Below are 6367 nucleotides of genomic sequence, written 5' to 3'. Positions count from 1 at the left end.
GACCAAATGAGGTCGAATTTTGATAAATTTTGTATGTATGGACTCGTGAATGGATGAGCTTTCTAGTTTTATAAGTTTTATCGGATTTTGAGACGTGGGGCCGGGTTGAGCCAACTGCGGGTTTTGGGCTAATTTGATAGTTTTTCTTGTAGAATTCATTCCATTACCGTATATTGATAGTATTGTACTGATTGTGAATAGATTCGGAGTATTTGGAAGCTGCGTTGAGAGGCAAGAGTATTTCGAGGTAGAGAATTAACCGGTTTGAGGTAAGTAACGATTGTAAATCTAGTCCTGAGGGTATGAAACCCCAGATTTTGTATCATTCTACTATTCTAAGTGACGCACATACTAGGTGACAGGCGTATGGGCGTGCATTGTTGGGGATCATGACTTGGTCCGTCCCGTAGCAACTGTAAAGTTGTATATTTTATTGAAAATATATGATACTTATGTGTTTTAGAAAGAGATTCTGTAAATTGGGTTGAATGTTATGTTCGGGCCTTGTGCTAATGCTGTTTGGACCCTTAGGGGCCTTTTCTTACTATCCTCTCACCGTTTCCATTTGAAAATCTATACTCAATCATTGTTATACCTGTTTACTGCATAACTCAGTTTTTATTACTCGATTTTGATGCACATAAATGTTATTTTGGGCTGAGCACCCTGTTTTTATTGAAATGCCCGAGTGGCTTGAGAGGTTTATGACTAAGTGAGGCCGATGGCCTGATTTGTGAGGATATTTATGGGATCGGGATGCATGCCACAGCATGTTTGATATAGGCCGAGGGCCTGAGTGATTTATGCCATGATTTGGCTTGATATAGCGCTTGGGCTGAAGGAGCCCCTCCGGAGTCTGTACATACCCTCAGTGAATGCAGGTACCTACTGAGTATGAGTGCTGAGTAACTGGGAAGCATGAGTGATTGTGAGGTATTCCCGAGTGGCAAGAGTGATTTGTGAGGTATGCCCAAGTGGCAAGAGTGATTGTGAGGTATGCCCGAGTGGAAAGAGTGATTGTGAGGTATGCCCGAGTGGTACAGGTGACTGTGAGGTTTGCCTGAGGGGTTGTTTATGATTTTATCATTTTTGCTCACCTTTGCATTTTCCTCTGTTTGAAAACTGTTGAAAAATAACTTTAAATGATTTTACTGAAACTGGGTTTAAACGAGATGTTTTGATTCAAATCCTGATTTTAAAAGCATTTGGTATTTTACTGAGATTTCCTGATATGAACGTTATATGCTTTATTGCTCGTGACTACTGCTCAGTCTTTATTTATTGTTGTTACTTACTGAGTTGGCGTACTCACATTACTCCATGCACCTTGTGTGCAAATCCAAGTGTAGTAACACACGGTAGCGGTTGCTGATTATTCTGGTTGCAGATTTTTCCGGGGATAGCAAGGTAGCTGCCTGGCGATCGCAACCCTGCTCTTCTCACTCTTATCTTCCTTTAGTTGTATTTAGCTATTTTCCAGACTGAGTTAGTCTTGATATTGTTAGACAAATTGTAGTAGAAGCTCATGACTAGTAACACCCCGATGTTGGGCTTTTCTTTTCCGCACTTTTGTTTTGATTTGAACTCCCGGTTTGTTTTAGAATGAGTCGTCTTGCCTTGTACCACGATAGGCACCATTACGACAGGTTAGGTTTTTAGGTCGTGATATTTATCTTTGAAAATTTTCAGAATACGGGAACGTGGGCCAGAGGGTTGATTTTATAGACCTTTCGAGCGGAGTGGGGAATTATTTAAATTGATTAATTATGGGTATTAGAGTATCTTTTGATTGGTTTGCACATTTTTGAATAGCTTTTGGATCGACGAGCTTTGGATTGAAGTGTTATAGAGGCCTTCGAGCCGGTTTTGGATGTTCGGAGCCAGGTAAGTCTCCTGTCTAACTCTGTGAGGGGAAAACTACCCCTAGGTGATGTATTTGTTATGTATTACTTATTTCGGGGGCTACGTACGCACAAGGTCGAGAGTCCGTGTGTAGCTAGATTCATGCTATGTTCGGGTAGACTTAGATTCACACCGTGTTATAGCTGTACTATTTGAGTTGTCTCTTGCCTATAAAATTCATTTATTTTACATTACGACTTGAGACTAGACTTGCGTTGAGTAATAGACTTACTATTGTAGAGATTTAACGGGATTCATGATAAGCCACAGATTAATTGTATTCTCCTTACAAATTCTCTCGTGTTATGCGTTCTCATCAAAAATTTCTCATAAAAATCTATAACTCACACGACTATTCGTGAGTGGGGTCGATGATCCGAAAAAGTTTCTTATTCTAATGGGATTGGGCCGTTTACCTCGTCAGGATAGATACATCTATGGTTCGTGCCGTTCGACCCTCGGCAGTGCGCACACTAATGAGATCGGGCCGTACACCACGATAGGATTTATGTACCACACTCTCATGGGAGCGGGCCGTTCGCCTCGGCAATAAAATATAGTATGTATTTATGGTTTGGCAATGTTAGGATGGATCGGGCTGTACGCCTCGGCATTTCTATGAAATACTCTTCGAAACCGTGCGTAATAATTGGCAAAAAGCCAGTATATATGTGAGCTTCCCTTGATTTAACTATGATGACCTATATGGTAAGGTCCATATTATATATACTCCGATTGAGGAGGTGACTACTAGCTAAGAGCTTGAGATATTTTTGAGAAGAGAGTTGCACCACGTATCTACACCTGTTATTTTCGTTTATTTACGTTGATTCACACCTGGTTACTCTTACTGTGTCTGTTTTATTGGACCTCTAGTAAGTGGCCCTCGTTACTACTTCTCTAGGATTAGGCTAGATACTTACTGGGTACGCGTTGATTTACGTACTCATGCTATACTTGCTGCACTTTTTGTGCAGGTACTTATATGTCTGATGGTCTTCTAGGCGCAACGGCGAGGCTATTGCGGGGACTTTACCGTGAGCTGCATTCCATGTTACGCTCCGCAGCCTACAGAGTCTCCATCAGTGTTATTTATATTTTTCCTGTCTAATTTGTATTCTAGACAGATATTGTATTTTATTATATTTCCTAGTTGATGCTCATGCACTTGTGGTACCGGGTTTTGGGGGGTCCTACTGTTGTTTGTCATTGCAGATCACGTAGTTATTAACATTTCTCCCATGTATATTCCATTTTATACTATTTAATTAAGGAAAAATTATGATTTCAAAATAGTAAAATGAGTGGTTAAATTGGTGAATCACCGTTGGCTTGCCTGACGGCGATGTTAGGTGCCATCACGACCTTTAATGGATTTTAGGTTGTGACATATTCGTCTACATTTATTAAGGTTTCTTGAAAATCTTCTATTAATGTGTGAGTTGCTTGTCTTGCTATTAATCCTTTTTGGGAATGTATTTGCTAAGTGTTCTATGCTTCCACAAGTAAAACATTCTAATTTATTCTTATAGTTTCTCTTTGTCCTATATTTTCTAACATGTCTATTTCTATCTAAGTAAGGATTTTTAGGAGATGATTTTCTCAGATAATAGTTCTTTTATTATATTGAGGCTTATATTTTCTATATTTTTTCTTTTTATAATTGTCTTTATCATAACTTTGAGTTGTGTATATTACATTTTTACAACAACTCATATCATTTTATTTTAGTTGTTTTTGTATTTGTATATGTGTACATATTTCTTGCAATATTTCCATTATATGCTGTATTTTTTGTCCTATAGACCATTTTGCATTTGGATTTTGTATTACTCCTTCTCATTTATACCATCTTTCTTCTATTTCTCTACGTAAAACTCCTGGTAATTTATTGAATAATGTTTTACCTAAGTCTTGGTCAAATACATTCCACTAAGAGTACAATAATAGAAATAATCGTTTAGGAATATCTTTATAGAATAAAAACTAACTTATACTTAATTGCTCTAGTCTTATTAATGCATTCTTTTGTAATATGACTAATCCACTATTTGGATCTTCTCCTGTTATTAGACTGTGTATTTTATTTGTAAAATTATAATAATTTGGTCTCATTGCTATTAAGGCTTGAAATTCTTGTGGGGATTCGGACTTGTAGGTTTCCCATAATCCTTTTGTTGATTCTCCTAAGAAAGTTTCGGACTTGTAGGTTTCCCATAATCCTTTTGTTGATTCTCCTAAGAAAGTTTTCATATATTTATACTTATTTCTGCATCTGTCTCATGATAGTTTTTTATATAGTTTGCTACTACTATTCCTTTCCAAAGATCTATTACTGAGTTCCACATTTGTGGGTCATGATCCGTTATATTTAATATTTTTTTTTTACTACCCCCTTCTTGTAACCGAATAGGTTCCTCTATAGGCATTCTTTTTTCTGCTGGTCTTATATTTTATGTTTCTACTTCTTGTCCTATTCTATATACCCTTTTTCTAGGTACATTTCCTGTACTAGTATCTATTGTACTTTGTTGAGTTGTCCTTTGGAATGGGCTGGGACTAGAACTGGTTGACTCCATTAATTCTTTTTGGCTTATTAAGGAATCTGTTTCTTCATTATCGAAAATATCTTGCAATTCTTCTAGAATTTTATCAAAACTTTCTAATTTCTTTTGTAAGATGTTTTCTACCCTATATCCCCAATTATCTGTTCTTAATTTGTATTTTTTAAAATGTTTTTCTGTTTCTTCTAAAGGTTAGTCTCCTTTGTTTATATCCTTTACATCGGAAAGTTATATTTTTATCTTTCTTAGTGAGTTCTCGTGCTTCTTCTAAGGCTATATCTACTTCAAAGTCAGTTTGTGTTATTTCTATATTCATAAATTAAGAATTTTCTATAGTTCTCACGACCCAAATGTCCCTCCGTAAGATGTCATGATGGCACCTAGTCTCTACGACTGGGTAAGCCTAACAATTGCGAAATAATTGAAATAAAAGTAGAATCAACCACTAAACTTCAATAGATAACTATATAACTGAAAAATACCGCTCGGCATGTACAAGTAAACCAACACTCGAGTATAACAAATTCCCAAAGACCCGATAATCACAAGTCACAAGCTTCTAAGAGAAAGCTAGGCGTCTCTATACATCAGAGTCTAAGGAAAATATATAAAAGAAAACAACATAGGAGGGAATATAGGGGGACTCTGAGGTCTGCGGACGCTGACAGATATACCTTGAAGTTTGTATAGCAGCAACAAGTACACTCAGCTTATAGCGGGGTTGGTAGGAGGTACCTGGGTCTGCACACAAAATATGTGCACAAAAGTAGCATGAGTACACAACAACGGTACCCAATAAGTTCCAAGCCTAACCTCGGTAGAGTAGTGACGAGGTCAGGTCAGGGCGCTACTGGTATATAATAATTTAAGGCAGAAGATATTTCAATGTAATAAGAGACTGGAACTTTAACGAGGAGAAACTACGGAAAGATAATAGCACAGCACATAGGGATAAACAATAGGGGCACTCCCGAGATACCGTCTCGTAATCCCAAAAGTAAATGCTCAATAGGGAATCTCCCAAGGTACCGCCTCGTAGTCCCAAAAGTAAATATGTAGGGGTATCTCCCGAGGTACCACCTCGTAGTCCCAAAAGTAAATATGCGATAGGGGATCTCCCGAGGTACCGCCTTGTAGTCCCAAAAGTAAACACACAGCTCGAAATCGATGGACAACAACAATTACAGCAAGAAATCCTACAGTTTAAGACTAAATACAAGTCAAGGAAAAGCAGAAAATCAACTAAACATGCTGAACAGGTTTCAAATACGCAATTAAGACACATAGACATGTGATATTAGGTAAAAAACGATAACTACACATGCTGATATAACTCAATTAAGACGTAACAAGTTACTGCCCAGTAAGAACCGGGATTTATAATAATTAGTCCATGTACTCACTCGTCACCTTGCGTACATGACACTCACATATCACAGAAGTATCACAACAGTACCAAATCCTAAGGGGATTTCCCTTACACAAGGTTAGGCAAGTCACTTACCTCGAACCAAGCTCAATCAATCAATAAGAATGCCTTTTCCACGACTTTCCGACTCCGAATGGCCCAAATCTAGCCAAAAGCAATTACATACCGTAAATATAACTATAAGAAAATAGTCCAATTAATGAAATCAAAACTTTAACAAGAAATTAGCAAATCACCCCAAAAGGTCAACCCGGGCCCACATCTCAAAATCGGGTAAAAGTCATAAAATACGAATACCCATTCAACCACGAGTTCACTCATACCAAAATTACTCAAATCCGATACCAAAATCTCAATCAAAATCCAAAATTTCGGTTGAAGAATTTTCCAACTGTTTTCCCAATTTTCTCAACCCAAATCCTTAATTAAATGATGAAATTAATGATATATTAGTGGAATATAACCAAAAATG

Source organism: Nicotiana tomentosiformis, chromosome 12 (assembly GCF_000390325.3).
Source record: "Nicotiana tomentosiformis chromosome 12, ASM39032v3, whole genome shotgun sequence".
NCBI classification, from domain to species: domain Eukaryota; kingdom Viridiplantae; phylum Streptophyta; class Magnoliopsida; order Solanales; family Solanaceae; genus Nicotiana; species Nicotiana tomentosiformis.
Note: the sequence above shows the minus strand (reverse complement) of the source record.